This window comes from Trematomus bernacchii, unplaced genomic scaffold, assembly GCF_902827165.1.
Source record: "Trematomus bernacchii unplaced genomic scaffold, fTreBer1.1, whole genome shotgun sequence".
NCBI classification, from domain to species: domain Eukaryota; kingdom Metazoa; phylum Chordata; class Actinopteri; order Perciformes; family Nototheniidae; genus Trematomus; species Trematomus bernacchii.
In genome coordinates, this window is record NW_022987477.1 from 4,800,253 (window position 1) to 4,818,399 (window position 18,147).

Here is an 18,147-nt window from a genome sequence, read left to right on the forward strand (position 1 = left end):
ACAAAAGGTAATTAATTAACAAAGATCTTCCATATGAAAACATAATGCATCAACATTTAGCTTTAGTGACATTTTATCGTTGTTCAAGCAACACATAGAAGTACAGTAAGTCGATTTCTGATCTCCACCTCACTCTTTTCTTACTCGCCTGTAGTTCTTCCTGGGTATTACTGCTCCAGGCGAGAAATGCCACGATAACCCAGCATGCCGCTTGTACTCCAGCCCACACTCCTTCTCTCATGCTGTAATATGGCAATGACACAATATAAACTGAAATAAATGACTGCATCGCTTCTGCAGGAGGTTAAAGTTGTATGCAACATGAAATCGAAAAATGTACCTCTTGCTCCACTTTACAAGCAATTCTCTCATCGTTTCACTCGTGCTTGGCTTAGTAAAATACTGTTATTAAATGTATGACAGCAGAATGGTTAACTCCGAATCAAAGAGCAGAAGGTTTACTTACTGTAAGCCCTCCTCAAATGTCCAGAGTAATAAGGACATGACATGTTACTGTTAAGTGTTTGAAAGGGTGCCACTATATGTCACTCCAGATAGATTCATTTAAACAAATGACTAATAGCAAAAGGGAATTGATGCCAATTTGCATGATATTCATTTGACTTCTATTGGAATCAAAAAGTTCCTGTCACATTAGTAAAAAGGGAAATCTGAGTTCCATTAGGTCTGAAAAATGAATCAAATTTGGGAGTGGCTTAAAAGTGCCTAATACTCTCCCTAATACCCAACAGTGAATGCAAATAGAAGTCAGAGTGTATAGAAGACTATGAGGAAGTTGACCACTTCTGATTGGATCACATTAAACATTTTATTGATAAGTGTATTGTCTCAATTGTTAGTTTCAGATCTTCTTCAATACAGCATGAACTTTATTTTGTGAATGACGCTCCTATTAACAGTAAAATAAACTTTTGTGCTAAATAACAAGACGGCAGCAGACAAAAAACAAGAATACAGAAAAAGACAAGTCACAATGGTTTTCTAGCGTCAACAACATTACTTTGATGGTTTGTTCTGAACCACCAAACGTAACCATAACATCAGGAATCCCCGAGTAGTCATCTCTTTTAGACACCATTGTTTTTTACCAGTTCATTAACTAAGGAGAAAAAGCGCTTCCTTGTTCACCGCTGACTGAGTTAAGGGCCATATGCCTAAACATGTAGAGCACAAATGTCTTAAACTCATTCCTTTTACCCACCCAATCGCCTGCTTGTGTGCTTTACTAACACTTACGGACACAGACCATTTCCTTGGCAGTCCCAAAGGGGTGTGTGAGTGCTATTTTTAGATCCAATTCACATGTGTGTAGACTGTATTTGAGCTGCCTGGCGAGCTACATGCTATTGGAAAGGCAAATACTAAGGAATTACCAAATGGTGTGTCTTAACTAAAAGGATATTGGTGACTACATCTTCCTTCTAGAGTCTTATTTCAGTTTTTAACAATTTATAATATACTTTTTCTTTTGCCTGAGGGTTGCCTCTTTAATACCCTGAAATATAGGATTAAGTTAAGGATGTTTAGCTTGCTTGAGGGAGTTTATCCAAAAGTTTTAGACCAGTCTGTTTTGTACTATTACAACTGATGGTTCACCAAAGAGCCAAATAAGGATGATTAATGATCTATTCCCAAGGTCTTCTCCCACTGCAGTCGTGCTTCTGGTATTTTAGTAGAAATCATTTGAACAAAATACAGCAAACAGACCCAAAATGCGAGGACTCGTGGCCAGGAACATGATGATTCTTCCCAGTAGGCAGCACTTGCTTATATTAGAAAAAAAGAACCAAGGGCAAAGCACCGTTTTGACTGTTGTGTGCACCAGTTTGCTTTGATATCTGTGTCGGGGCTTTGTGTGTGTGGTTTCACCTTGTTACCGTGCCACCCAATTTGGATCTGCTGAGAGTGAGAGCTTTGAGAGTATTGAATTTAGCAGAGCATCCTTGCCTGAAGCATTTCTTCTATGCACTACTGGTACAGTAAATGAGTACGTGTGGAGGATCCTGATTCCAGCGGAAAAGATTTGACCACAGATCTTTGAAATTAAACAAATTACTGATTAACACCAGAAAGTTCTCAGAGAGTGCATTCTTTGCCGAAGCTGCACTATTAACCGATTCCGTTTTTTATTATAAGGACAACTGTTCTCTTGCTGATTCCTATTGACAGCTCTAAATAAGTAGTTATTTGACTCAAGGTTAGGATCAGTTTCGTGCCACCAAATCATAAACACAGTAAAGTCAAAGTTTAATTTCCTTTTCTTGTACTGTTTTGCAAAAGTAAGTTATAACATTTTCGAAAGCAACGACAAAGGACAATCTTCTGTAAATAGTCAGGAGGGTAAAAAGCGTGTTTGTGTCGTTTTGAAGGGCCATATATTTCTCTCTTTATGGTAAATATGTAAAAAGAAAAATATATTTTGCAAAATCATTATTGTTAAAGATCGGCCTTACAATTTGGGAGTAAACATATAATACAATACTTCCCACAGTACCCAGAGAGAGACATTATGAATTGATTCAGATTGTAACATATTTCTGATTGTGTAAAAATATGGTTCAATATTTAAAAGAAATGTTAGCAGTGTCACATTTTTGGAAAGTGTACACACTAACTTTTTATTCTGAGTTGAATTGACATCTTAACTGAGTCATAGGCAGATGGAAAAAGATAATATTTTAAGAAGTAACACTTTGTATTACGTTTAACATGAACAAACATGGTAGTGTGGCTGTTTAATACAAAGTGAGTCTGATAATAAATGTCTATTTAAACACTGGATGTTCTAGGAAAAAGTAATAACACTGATAATAATTATCAGTGATAACCTTTTTGAAACAGTTAACACTTGGAGAAAATGATGCCTATAATAACCTGCAAGTAATTTGATCATTTCATGCTACATCAACACATTCCTGAAGCACTATTCTGTTGAAAAAAACTAAAATAATCTTCCACATAACTCAGTATAACGACACCTGTGATTATCCCTGTGCTCGGTGAAAACGACACCTTGCTCACCTCTGTTCAACTGTGAGACAGGCGTTCAGTCTGAGGCTGTGAGATAATGTATTCTTACAACCAGTCCGACAGGATAAACAGGCGGAGACGGATGCGGCTGACTTTGGCCCTCATGGATCCCTTTAGGGCACAGCAGGAAGAAAAGAAAAAATGACTGGAGGAAATAAATATGAAACATGCTTGCTAACAATTGATTTGTTTTCTGTTACTGTTCAAAGTGCTGCACTATACCTTAAATCAAATCCATGTTATCATTTGAAATAAAAAGTGTTTCCAGTGATGGTTAACATATAAAACCATTCATTCTGGTACTTTATAATAGAAACATTTTGAGGTACTTTACTTGAGTATTTTAGTTTTATACTTGTATTCAGCTATCCATTTATCCAGAGGTTATTTTACTTATCTGCATTTATTTGGAAATTTCAAATTGCATATTCAGAATTGCATTAAAAACACAGAATCACCCTATGGTATTGCGTCGTATCATATCGTATGTAACACATTGTATCCCATCTTATCGTATGTATTGTCGCATTGTAATGAACTAGCATCGTAAAAGTAACATTTATCTATATACATTCAGATGCTGCTCACAAACCAAAAATGATCCCAAAAAATGTAATTTGCGTGCATTATAACTTTTAAATGGACCATGATGCATTCAAATTATTAATTTATTTATCTCATTTTTACTGATCACATGTATGTATTGCAGTGTGCAGAAGTGAAAGACTCTTCTTCTGGCCAGCATTTATATTTAAATTATTTTGTTACAAAGAACAAATCCTATCCAAAATTGATCACTTTTTCCAAAGCCATCTATGTGAAATGCATCTCTTTATATCTCAAAAACTTGGATGTCATTCTGTGAAATACAAAGTATATAGTGTGTGTGCAACTTTCATATATTGTAGTTCATTTAGCTATTTATTCATCAATAATTACAATTGTATTGCATAGTGCTACAAGGACATTTCACACCTCTTAATCGTTCCGTGTTCTTTGTTATATAACACATTAGTTTGTTACATCAGTACAGACCATATTTGTATTTATTTTAAAGCAATATCTATATATATTATGAAAAGAACAAAGTTAATTGAGCCTGTTCCATTATGTCGCTAATGGCTGCCTCTCTCACACACAAAGACATGTCAGGTTAGCTTTTATGCTCGGGCTGCTTTACATGATGGAGAAGTGACAAATTATGTCCCTGGTGTTCAGACAATTTGATCATAGTAATTATGTCTTCATATTCAAACTGGTACAGCATGTTTGATGAATAGATAGATTTTCCACACACTTTTTAGATAATTTAATATTTTAGGTTTTAAAAAAATATTGGTAACACTTTATATTAAGGTACACAAATTAACCATCAACTAGTTGTTCATTAACATGCATATTAGCAGTATATTGGCTCTTTATTAGTCATTATAAAACACTTATTAATGCCTTATTCTACATTACCATATTCTACAAGTATTAGGCCATTAGTTGAGAGTTTTTCCTCAATAACCCTCTAATTAGTGCTTATTTATTGCAAGTAAGGACGTTTTTGTACATGAGTTTTGGTCTTAATATGCTCTGCTCAATATGGGCCTAATAAGGCAGTAATACCACAAGAAAAGTAATTCTCCCATAATAACACTTAACAAATATGATCTATTCTTATGTAACAAGACACAAAACTATAAGTGTTAATTAAGTCTAAATAACTCAAAATTAGATATTTATATCTAAGAATATGTTTTGGGGTATTGACAGTTCAGCTACCAATAGCAAGGTGATATTGACCTGTATGTTTCATATTTGCACATTCATATTTTTGTAAAATGTGTACTGAAGGTTAGACAGGAAACCGGTGCAGGAAGCAGGAGAAAGTGAACTGAATAGCAAGGCAGTAGACATCCATGAGTAGACTACTAATTTCCCCTTTGCAACCTGAATTGGTGTACCTTAATATAAAGTGTTACCAATATTTTTTTAAAACCTAAAATATTATTTCATCCTCTAAAGCATCTACCTGTATCTTAAACCCTGTTCCATCTAAGCTGTTCAAAGAAATTGCACCCCTAATTAATACACCTGTATTAAATATGATGAATATATCTTAACTGTCAGGCTATGTTCCACAGTCATTTAAAGTAGCTGTAATTAAACCTATTATAAAAAGAAAAAAACCTTGATCCTGAGGTTATGGCCAACTACAGGCCAATATCAAACATTCCCTTCCTCTCAAAAATCCTCGAGAAAGCAGCGGCCTCACAATTGTGTGCATTTTTAAATACAAATTGTTTATTTGAGAAATTCCAGTCAGGTTTTAGAAAACATCATAGCACAGAGACAGCACTGGTTAAAGTCACAAATGACCTGCTTTGTGCATCTGATAATGGACTTGCCTCTATCCTGGTTCTGTTAGATCGGAGTGCTGCCTTTGACACTATTGACCATAACATACTACTCCAAATATTAGAGCTTTTGATAGGTATAAGGGGAACTGCACTAAACTGGTTCAGGTCATATCTATCAAAACAGTCTCAGTTTGTATCTGTCAACGATGAATCCTCAATACAAACTACAGTCAGTCATGGAGTACCGCAAGGGTCTGTACTTGGACCCATCCTGTTCATCATATATATGCTACCATTGGGCAATATTATAAGGAATAACTCCATCAAATTTCATTGTTATGCAGATGATACACAATTATATCTATCAATTAAACCAGATGTACAATGTCCATTAGTTAAACTGCAAGAATGCCTCATAGACATAAAGACATGGATGACCTGCAACTTTCTATTATTAAACTCTGACAAAACAGAAGTCATTATACTTGGCCCCCAGCACCTTCGGAACAAACTGTCCAACAACATCATTTCTTCGAATGGTATTACCTTGACCTCCAGCACCACTGTAAAAAATCTTGGTGTTATTTTTGACGAGGACTTGTCTTTTAAATCACATATAAAGCAAATGTCAAGGACTGCCTACTTCCATCTCTGGAATATTGCAAAAATCAGGCACATCCTAAATCACAACAATGCAGAAACACTAATCCATGCTTTTATCACCTCCAGGCTGGATTATTGCAATTCCCTTTTATCAGGCTGTCCAAACTCATCATTACAGACCCTACAATTCATACAAAATGCTGCAGCACGGGTTTTAACAGGAACAAAGAAGATGGACCACATCACTCCTGTTTTAGCAGCATTGCACTGGCTACCAGTTAAGTCCAGGATTGATTTTTAAATACTTTTACTCACATACAAAGCGCTCAATGGTCAGGGACCATCCTACCTACAGGATCTTTTAATCTCCTATTGCCCCTCTAGGGCATTAAGATCCCAGAGTGCAGGTCTGTTGGTGGTTCCCAGAGTCCACAAAAAAAGATCAGCTGCTAGAGCTTTCGGCTACCAAGCCCCGTTTCTCTGGAATCAACTTCCAGTGACGATTAGGGAGGCAGACAGTGTCCACACATTTAAGAGTAGGTTAAAGACTTTCCTCTTTAGTACAGCGTACAGTTAGGACTGGTTTTAAACCCCCTTTTATACATCCTCATGGACCCTTCGTTTTATGGAATTTTAATTATTGTACTCTAACTGTATTTGTGTCATTGTGTTATGTTCCTTTTTAAATTAGTATTTTCACATTGATCTTGTAAGATACGTTTGTTGTTTTTACATTGTTTTACATTGCCAATTGTGTTTGTTGACTTCTGAAGCCCTCTGAGACAAATATGATTTGTGATTTTGGGCTATATAAATAAACTTGAATTTAATTTAATTTAATTGAATATTAAGACCAAAACTCATGTACAACAACTTCCTTACTTGCAATAAATAAGCACTAATTAGAGGGTTATTGAGGAAAAACTCTCAACTAATGGCGTATTACTTGTAGAATATGGTCATGTAGAATAAGGCATTAATAAGTGTTTTATAATGACTAATAAAGAGCCAATATACTGCTAATGTGCATGTTAATTAACAACTAGTTGATGGTTAATTTGTGTACCTTAATATAAAGTGTTACCAACATATTTGTAATCGATGAAACATATTAGGAGGATAAATTGGAACTTAAGGATCTCTGAATTCAAACTTATCCAAAGATGAATTGATATTGGCTGACAAATACTGTCACTTTTGTGCAGCATCGTATTTCGTCTGCGATGGAGGATTAGTTTTCCCTAGTTTTTCAGCGTTTTGGAAATAATAACAGGCCAGATTTTCTTGGTATATGGGTGTAGCATTTGTCAAGAAAGAAGGCACATTTGTCAAGAAAGAAGGCATAACATTTTGGAATAGATACAAATCTCTGCAATAGACAAACTATGTTTCATTATTGATATATGTTGTGCTGCTTTCAAGTGGTGTCGAAATACTAGGACAAATTCATTTCTGACTATACCTCTAAAACAATATATTTCTGATGGCTTTGTGCAGTAATAGGCAATACATCTTCTTTGTAGCTCCTTTATTTTCTAAATGAACTCTCAAAGCTCATGAACACACTGAAGTCTGAAGAATAGCGTGAATGCATCATTGACCTTAGTGAAAGGTCTCTCTCTTAATGCCACAATAGTTTATTTAGTGCTTTCTATTGCTTAAATTCTTCTAAATTTCAGTGTATTTGATCCTCACAGAATCTAGATTTCATCAGCTTGAATTATCTGCCAAATTACTTCCGATTTATGTACTATTCATGTGAAATACTAGAGTTTCAGTTTTTAGATCTGAGAGGTAACTTAAACATTTATTTAGATCAGTCTGCAACTCCAGGGATGAGCCAGTCTCGAGGTGAGAGTGCTGCAGATTTTGATCTTAATACTGTGGGGGAAATCTCCAAACCTATTGGCTATCGGTCTGCATTCGTATGCAGATTCCTGTTTGTAGAGATAAGTGTGGATGTAATAACTGTTTGACCTTTATAGTCAAAGATGGGCATCAACACCAGGTCTTAACATGTGTGCCTTAACAATCTTCTTGGCTGTAATTCAACCACACAATTCTCCTGATCCTGAGCATCCTGAGAAAATATCATTAGGGAAACTGCCCCCAGAGATTTAATTAATATACTCTAGTCCTTCCATGCATGAGTTGTTCTTTTTTCCCGGTTTCCTCCTCTTGCCATTCAGTTTCTTTATCACAATTTAGTTGTTTTTTTATCTGAGTTTATCACTTTTCCTTCCCTGTTTATCATCTTCCCCCACCATAAATACACGCTTGGGTGTCACCACACTTTTGACGCCTTTGCAACGGCCGAGATTTGAGATTACTCCAGTGGAAATCCTTGGTGCCAACCTATTAATGAAAAAGCAGTTCATCACCTCTGCCAGGAGAGATAACTGTGATTCTGTGTCACTGGCAGTACAGCGGTGTTATTAATGAGCTTCTTGTCAGAAACCTTGAGTGTTTGAGAGCTGTTTGCTTTCACAGAATTTGGCTGATTAGCAGGTTAACAAGTGCCAAATGAAAAGTGTGACTTTTTGTTAATACTGCATGCCATCAATTGCATAACAAATTGACACATGATACTGTTTGGTACATACACACATGCAGGTTAAATCAGTCACTAGTTTATTAAGTAATATATATTTGTATTTAATTTGGCATGTTGTGATTTTTTCATTTTTTTAATTGCCTAACTTACTGGAGACGTTACTAAAACTGGTGCAGAAAATAGAAGCATGCAGTGTCACAAGTTCAAGTCTAATGACTTTGCCGAAAGCACCAACATTGCTGAAAAAGAAAGTCAGCAGGAGAAAAAGAGGAAACTCATTTCCCATGTCAGTTTCGTTCACTGATGAGAAGCATACTATTTTATCTCAACAACTGCCAGGGGGATGAGGGAATAGGCAAAATAATATAGAAACACCCAAATTGGCCACTGCATTCAGGTGTAAGTGCAGACGTGTACAGCCTAATGCTGTTCTGCACGATTAAACTCTCATTATCACTCCAGTAAGGAAGGGTGAAACTATTTTGTAATGCCTACCCACGGTGGTAATCAAACCCAGCAAACAGTTTGTCCTCTGCAAACTACCAATATGAGGGTGATTTATTCAGCAGGGTTGTTGTAAAGGTACTTGTAATTGTTGAAAGGTCCTAGACTTGCACATTTCAGCAAGAGCAAGAGACTCCCTATTATGCTTTTTGGGGTTCTTTAATGGTTTTTGTGCATGTAAATGTAAATGTTCTGCAAAGGCTTGAATCCCTCCACACACTCCCCCCTGCCTGAAAAACCTCCATAACATATTAGACATCACTTTGTGACACCCACTAGCGCTCCAACAAATTCTAGCGATAAGCTAAGGGGCGGGACATCTCTATTAGTTTGATCAGCAGAACCAATCAGAGCAGTTTTTGCCACAAAATAGAAATATGGACCTGAAAATGAGCACAATAAGGTCCCTTTATCTTTTTTTTCCGCAATCATTTATGTCTCAAAAGAACAAGACAAAATGTATAAAGCAGTGGCGAGCCGTGAGCTTTATACCTAGGCCCTCTGACCCCCACCCCACCCTCGAAAAAAGAAAAAAAAATAGTTATTACGTCACAGTGTATACTTCAGCGGAATATCAAAACAACGGCCCAGGGTGCAAAACGCATCAATGACAGCGACCCTCTACCACACAAAACAACACCTGTGAACCCAATTTGTGTTCTTTGACATTGAACATGATATTGCATTGTGTTTCTTACTTTCGCGGGCCCTCTGTGAATCGCAGAGAGGGCCAGGCGAGCTTCTTTCATGTAACCCTTCACATTCAACAGAGACTGAACAGGCAGATTCGAAGGATTTATTTCTTTGGAAATGTTATTTTAAATACAATTAAATCAAGTTTTTTTTCGGTAAAACTAATGAAAAATATAACAAAAATAATATTAAAAAAATATATATTTAAAAAAAATATTATTTTTTTTAATGTTTTTAAATATTATTTTTTGGAATATCTTAGGCCCTCACAGAGGGCCTAGAGGGCCCTGAAGGCTCGCCACTGGTATAAAGCAGTGTCAGAAGATGTCTCTCAGTGACATGGTTGTGTGGACCATGTAAACACTGCAGCAGTTTTATTGCAGTTTGATTGTGAAGTGCAATATCTGTAAACAACTGATCTCCTGCTCCTCTTATCCCTTCCCAGTTAATGAAGGGACTACATAAGCACTGGACACCTTTTTAATGAGAAGCTGAACAACAGGGAGCTTTGAAAGTGGATATGAACTATGCACAAATGTGTTGTGGGTAATGGTTCATGGTTGCCCCTGAAGGTCGGATATATAATAAAATCTCTTTATGTGACCAAGGCAGGTTGTGGAGTGCAGGGGGAGTTTGGTTTGTGGGTTAGATCAGCCCTTCCCTGTTTCTAGGCAACATAAATGAAGTGATTCCCTGGATCTGTGATGCAGTATCTGTGCTAATGAGCGAGGTCAACACATGTGAACTTGTGCTAAATCAAGTGGTCTAATTGTGGTAAAGTCATTCAGATCTATTTCAATGGAGGAAGCAGTGTTTAAAGCTTTATTCAACATGGTATAATGGTGTTAATATGAGCTCATATATTCTGCATGACTGCATGAAGCGGTTTTCTAAACGAGTTCATGAGTTGTGAGATGTGATGAGTGATGCGTGTCTCAGCTTCCCTCAAACCAATAATCCCCAATGTTTGCTCCAATATGTACATTCAACAAGTGCTTTACTCCCTGTAGGAATTGCACAGACCTGCTTTAAAAAAAAAAGTCTGAAAGAAAGTCGATTTGATAAGTGCGGGGGAAACAGATTGACAGAATGTCAACTGAGTGACATACCGAGTAAAAAAGACCAAACGTTAAAAGAAAAAGTAAAAAAACACACACCATTCTTGGAAATAACAACATTTAGAGACAGGTCCTCAACTCGTGGATTCTGGGTGAGCTCAAGAAAGAACCGTAAAATACAAAAAGATAACTTTTTATTTTCCTCAAACTATGTTTGCAAAAGACATAAATATGTTAAAGTCAAAACATGGTCAACAATCTTAGAAGATACATTTAAGTCAAATCTAGGGTTTTGGTAGTTAATTGCATCAAACTGAATACCCTTTTCGGCTACCCCTCCCTTTCTGAGTGTGTTGGAGGATCTTGAGAGGCCTTAAGGTAACCTAAAAACATTAAAAAAGTGCTTTCAAGAGCCAGGGTTTCTTCGTCTGGCTACTGAAGAATCACGTACGTGCAACAGGCTGACTTTGCAAAAAAGATCCACTCCATAAAAAGTGAAAAAGCAACAAGTCTTAGTTATTCAATATTAAACTCAATTTATGCCAATACATTTACCACCATCCTACAGACTGGTCTTTTAGGATTAGACACTTACTATTAGTTTACATATATTGAGTTGTTTTATAATATTGATGCCAACAAAATGTGCCAGTTTGAAATGAGATGGGCTGTCTCCTCTGATATTTTCCGAGTTTTTTATGGATCCGATAAAACATCTGTGAATTGTGTTTCTCAAAGAAAACATCCTTTTTTGGTAGGGTGTTTTACATGTTTAGGCCTAAATTGTGTTAATAGATTTTGGAGAAAATAACAGCATATAGTTGTATTAAAGCCTTTTGAAGACAAACATGTCCTCAAGTGATGTCACTTGAGTCAGTGTTAAGACTACACGTTTTAATATAAAAACAAATGCGGGGGTTGAGTTAGAAACATGCTTATACAGCAGGCTGTCAAAAAAAGAAAGAATAAAGAAATATTTTGAGGGTGATACACTGTGAATAAAACTAAATGGGATCATATTGATATATTCAAGCTTGAGTCAATAAGCTTAGTCATTAAAAAAGCAGTTTTTAGGGAAAGTATGTGATATCTTTGGTGTTTATTCTCTTTTTTGTTGTTGAGCTGTGGGACAATTTTGAATCTACCAACACTGACAGGAAAAAGATAAAAAATGTCTGATGTTATTTGATCCGGCAGTAAACCGCCTGTCTGCTCCTTTCAGTTATGTGTATTGTGTGAATGGGCTATAAATTATTTTTATCTGATGGGTTCACTATTCCTCCTTTGGCAGGCTTTCCTATTCTACCTTTCATAAACAGAGCTCACACTGACAGACTGATTGACGGCCTCTATAATAAAAGCTAACAGGTATGTGGACGGACTAGATCTATTCTGATCACTAAGTGTCCTCAGTGTTTGTCAGGAAATCCCAAATTATTCTTTAACCCTCCCCAGAAAGGGTTTAATCCTTTATAATACCCTGGCCTACATGTGTACACATTAGGGAAATTGGGGCACTAGGTGGATTATCTGTGGTTTATAAGTGCCAGCTTCATTTAATTATCCTGTGACATGTTGGCAAGTTTCATGGATGCAACTTTCTGGGAACATGAAACATTTGGAAAGAGTAAGTAACACTTTTAAAAATGTTTTTACCTTGAGTGAAAAGTATTCTAAAACATAGTCCTACATCGATCAAACTTGGTCAAAAGCTTTTAATCATATCGCTAAATTGCATGTCACTCAATCCAATAGCTGTTGAGACATCACACAATGAATAATAAAACCTATTGATTGTCATTTGGGATACATCATCAGGAAACCATAATTGATTGAAACGAACGTTATCTTAGTTCAGCATGTAAATGTCAAGACAATTACCTGGAAACAGAAAAGGTTGACCTGCTGGTATCATCAAATGAAAGGTCAAGGGATGAACAAACTCATTGGGATTCATCCACTGGGGACCATGAATGTGTGTACAACACCTCTGGGACTAAAATGGTAGAAAAGCCATTATTGTTGTCTTAACCCTTCTATTGTCTTCGTTTCCCCCCCCCCCCCTTACTTTGGTATTCGCGGCCAAATTTGACCGGTCCTGTTTTAACTGCTATTACATTAACACAAAAACCATTAATCATCAGCAAATTTAATTTAACACCCTTTCAAACTGTAAATATTGTATCAGACTACTGGTATACATGAAAAACTGCAGTAAATATACAAAGAATAGACACTGAACATGTATTGCGTGTGCCAGGTGTGATCCATGTGGGGGGATGGGCACATAAGAGCGGGAAATGTTTCAAATTGTTCTGTGTGTGTGTGTGTGTGTTTGTGTGTGCCAGGTGTGATTCACATGGGGGGATTGGGCACATAAGGGGGGGGGGGACATCTAGAGTATGTGTGTGTGTGTGTGTGTGTGTGTGTGGGTGGGTGGGTGTGTGTGTGTGTGTTTTATCTGATCCGGATGGTTACTAATTCCTTTTCTTTATGGCGGTCATTTTGATGACCGGGAACACCATGGGTGTTACAAAGTTGACTAAATCATCCAAAATGCAATGAAAGTGGTGATCAGCAATTGTATATGTTCAAATGTCTACTGTGAAGGATATCATAAAGCCTTAATGCAGGTTATGATTGATGAAAGTAGTAAATCGGTCAGATTTGACCCGAAGACAACAGGAGGGTTAAGAGCCCAGCTACCTCTGTGATTGTTCTTGAAATATTCAAATGTTTCTTGGCATTAGTAAAAACATAATTCAATTTAGCGTTGGTTTGCTGCAATGCTACAGCTAATTGCTACTCTATATGCTTTTGCAGATAACTAAAGCGCCTAATACACGTAATATCATTCTCAGTAAATGTTTTTAATTTAAATTAAATTCCTTGGGGTAATGAGGTACATTAGAGTTTTTAGAGGCTACCTAATCTTCCCCTAAGTACGTGTTGTCAGCAATGTTCAAGCGTACTAACTAAAGCATTGTAATGTGTTTACCTGTAAGACAAGTTGCAGCAGCAAAGCTCATTAATATAGGATTTGTGTTTATGCTAAACAACTTTGAACGCCAATAAATAAAAGTTCTACTCAATTATAATCCATATTGTTGGATTCTTTCCCCTGAAAGGCTTCATGTAAATCATTTTATTGTAAGATAACACGCAGTAAGAGCTTTTCTGTGTGTACCCCCCACATGTTCAGCCTGCCACCTGGGTGTTTTAGGTGTGGATCAGGGCAGTAACACAAGCTTTGCTGGCATAAACTCCAGCTTTGTGTGTCTGTAAGCCAGTTCTTCTAGCGCATGGGAATGAATGGTGGATTATGCATGAAGCCCCTTCGCAGCAAAGCAGTCAGACAAGGTGACCCCGGAGAACAAGGCTGTGTTTGGAAGATATGGAGATCAGCGTGGTCAACCATGACCGCCAGTGTCTTACTTTACACAGCACCTTTGCAGAATTCCACTCAAAATGCTGAATTCAAGATAGGGTACACAGCAATCCCACAAAGCTTTCGAACATGAACAATTGTATCTACAGAATTACTAAGTGGCATTACATAGATTATTGTTATTTGCCTAATTCTGAATAATAATCATAGTTTAATGGGTTGATTTACGACGATGTACCCAACCAACGCTCCAAACGGACACAGGATAGGGCTAAAGCAATTATATCTATGTTTTTTAGAATCAGAAATGGCTCGAAATATCGTAAAATGGGCAAAACTCCAAACCCCTTCTGCCAATATATTCCTAAAGCTGAACCTAGTGCATAGAGTATGGCCGAAAGAAACTGATGCATAATTCAGTATAATCATTCTTATCATTGCCAGATATTGTGGGAGTACAGAGTAAAGCTGAATTTTAAATTCTGTTGACACAAATATATACAATATTTTCAGGCACTTTTGGACGCATCACACAAAATCCTCTCCACTTGAAATGTGAGAACTTAAAGTATGTAAATATGTGACACCTTATTGTTGAGAATAGGGTAAACACTCATACAAATGTCTTTGTAAACATGATTACCCCACATAAATTCTTCTTATCATGTAGATAACATTTCCTGAAGCACTTAGTGTCCATGATGTGAATTCCTGCGGGCACTCTGTATATCTCAGTTAACTATTGACAACGCTCAAACGCTGTGCTGTTGAAAATAGTTACCCATTGGCTCCAGAACAACACAACTTTTTTCGCTTTTGTTCCTTCACCTCAGAGAGATCTTTTCTTTCATTTTAGATCCCTGAAGATGCCTCCTGAAATCATGTCAGAGTGTTCAAAGCAACTCAAGCTGACGCTGCCCTATTTCAGTGACAAGACAGGCGAGGGAGCAGTATTCTGCTCAGAACCAATGTTCCGCTGCGGAGATACTCTCAATACTGTCTCTCTGTGGCTTGTCAGTGCGAGCGAGTGGATTCACTCACAGCGCTAAAAAGCTGAGCTTCAATAAAGTTTAGACGTCAAGAAATATCCCGCCCACTCAAATAGACAATCTTTGAGAGTGAGGTTCTTATCTTTCTCCATTGGCAGCGATACTTAAACTGCAATATCATACAAACTTCACACATGGTGAAGGATACGCACGAGGCTTTGGAGGCTATTTGAAAGCAAACAAAGACTTTAATGTAGAGCCTTTTTCTGATGTATCATCACAGTCCTCTCCTAAACCTTCACCCTGCTCAACCCCATATTAGTCTTGTCTGAAAATCACCTTATTGCAGTGAAATTCACCACAGGCCACCCGCTGACATTCTCCTCATGCGGGGATAAATATAACAACAGTCCACTCAGTCCGTTTTCCAAAAACGAAGTTTCAAAGCCAAGTAATTATCGATGGAGGCGTGAGCCAAGGGCAGCAGCCTCTCTGTGAAGTCTGCTCGGGATACAAAGCACCGTGACCTCAGCATCTCCCTCTTATGCAGCACACGTATTGTATCAAAAAAGGACAAAATGTTCTGCAGTTGGAGTTGAGGTTTTGGTTTCCACTTTATAATTTAGTGCAAGAGCCACAGCCCCTGAAGATTGTGGGTTCTTTTTTATTTTTAAGTGCCATTTTAAATGTCATGGATGGAGCACAACCCAAACTGTTAACTACAGTATGACGGTCTCTTTGTTTCGGAGAAAAAGTCTCCATGGAAGTTAAATGTGTGTATTTAATGTCTTAGGACAATTTCAACATAACTAATACTATTTATTCCTTTCTTTTGGCCTCCCCTCAACAATATCTATAGAACATTTTAAAATCTAATTTCGGGGAAATTAATTTCACTAAATTGTGTGAGAGGCGTTAGAGGGGAGTGAGAATACAAAGAATGGAAATTATTCGAGTGCTGCTGGAATATTAACATATGTGTAACATTAATATGATATACATATTCAATCTTTTTATTATAAATGTTATTAAACCTCTAATAACTTTACAAAATGCTATAAGCCAACTAGTGTAGAGAAACCAAACACTTTCAGCTCTTTAGCCGCAGCTTTTTTCATATAAGCTGTAAAAAAAAACTATCACTGTGAGTGACTCTTTTCTCATTACCTATTTAATTGGTTATAGAAATGTTGAGTGCATACTGTTGTTTTAATGTATTCCTAATATAAGATGTTGTTCTGTGACTGTAATTACGTCATGTGAAGACACACATTAAAAAGAATAATGTAACATTGAATTGATTAACATAAATGAATTGTCACGCATCTTGTGGGCCTTTTTGATCAGTGGGTGGTTCTAGAAAAAGAGAAAACAATATAGAAATAACAGGGTTTTTATGTGTGTTTTGTAAAGGAGGACCAGCAGAAGCTTATCTGTTAAAAGGTTTCCCAGCAGCTCAGGCTTTTCATTTGAACTTTGAAAATGTGCCAATTAGATACCAACACAACCTGCACCAGAGACGTATACATGTTTTTAACTTCCACAGTTTCTCTTATAGATGTGTCAGAGTTCCTCATTGTACTCTGGCAAATACAGCTATCCATTATCAACAAACACAATGCTGTGTATTTTTCTCATTTTCTTTAGACCCATCTAAAACGTGCCTTTGAGAATACTGCAAGGCATCACAAGGTTATGAATGCACAACATACTTTGAATTACAGCACATATGTTCTGCCATGTTCTTACTCAGACCCTTTCTGTTCAATCCTTTAAACTGCAAGTCCTGGAAGTGGTGTTATTACAAGAGAACACATGCAGGGCCACAAACGCTAAAAGATTATTTACCATCTATCAGAATAATATAATTGTCCCTAACTCAAATCGTGCAGAGAATGTCAACTGATCAAGGCTTTGTGTGCATCCTGGTCTGTGTGTGGAATAACATACATTGTCTGCTATATTGGCATTGTTGTAGCACTGTCCAAAGACCCCTGTTAATAGCATGTTTTTAAAAGCATTATTCTGTTTAAAATGTTCATTAATGTGCACTGTCTGGCTTCAAATAAACAATTAAAAAATGTGAATGTATAAATGCTAGGGGGGTGCCAGTGGCCTGCTGGTTAAGACGCATAGCACACAACTTACACGTGTGGTGGTTCGGTTCCAGCTAGTTGCATTTGCATAAAATGAATTGCAACAGAAACCTCTAAAGAAACATACTTTTTTTCAAATCCTCGCTCTGGGAAGAAAGGAAAATACTAGAACTTTAATTCAAACAATGAATTACAAAAAACAAAGTGTGTGTCATTTTAATGTGAGACCAACAACACAGCAGTGATGTAACCAATGATATTTTGGTACTTATACAGTTTTGGTGGAGCCAGGAAATTGCTTGGAAGTGAGCTTTGATTTCTTCAAAGGATATTCAGCACCTTGATGATTTCCGCTGTTCCGAACCAGTATTGCACGCTGCAGAGAAGCAGCACTTATCACTCATTTTGTGTGTCAGACATTGCAATTTTGGTGTCTGTATGTGAATAACATGATTACTTAGGCACTTCATTTCCTCTTGTTCTTAAAAGGATTTTAGAAATAACTCACATTTTGCAGATGACACACAGATTATGTTCATGAATGATGTGTTAGTCTGTATTGCGTATTTCCTCCTTAACTACTTAGAGATACTTTATCAGTATATTTTAAATACACTGTTATGATTGGTTGTATTAGGTTTAAGATTTCTTTACACTTTAATGATGAACTGTTTAGGAGCAATCCTCACAACAGAAACACATTGAAACAATATCAGCTGCAAACTGTCAAATTCATCATGATTTTGCAGTTATGTTAGCTGTACAGCATAGGATAAGTTCAGAACAATGGAGGAGTTCTTGATATGTTCGCTACCCTGTATGCCCATTAAAATAAAATAAATGTTTTAACCAATGGAAGTTTT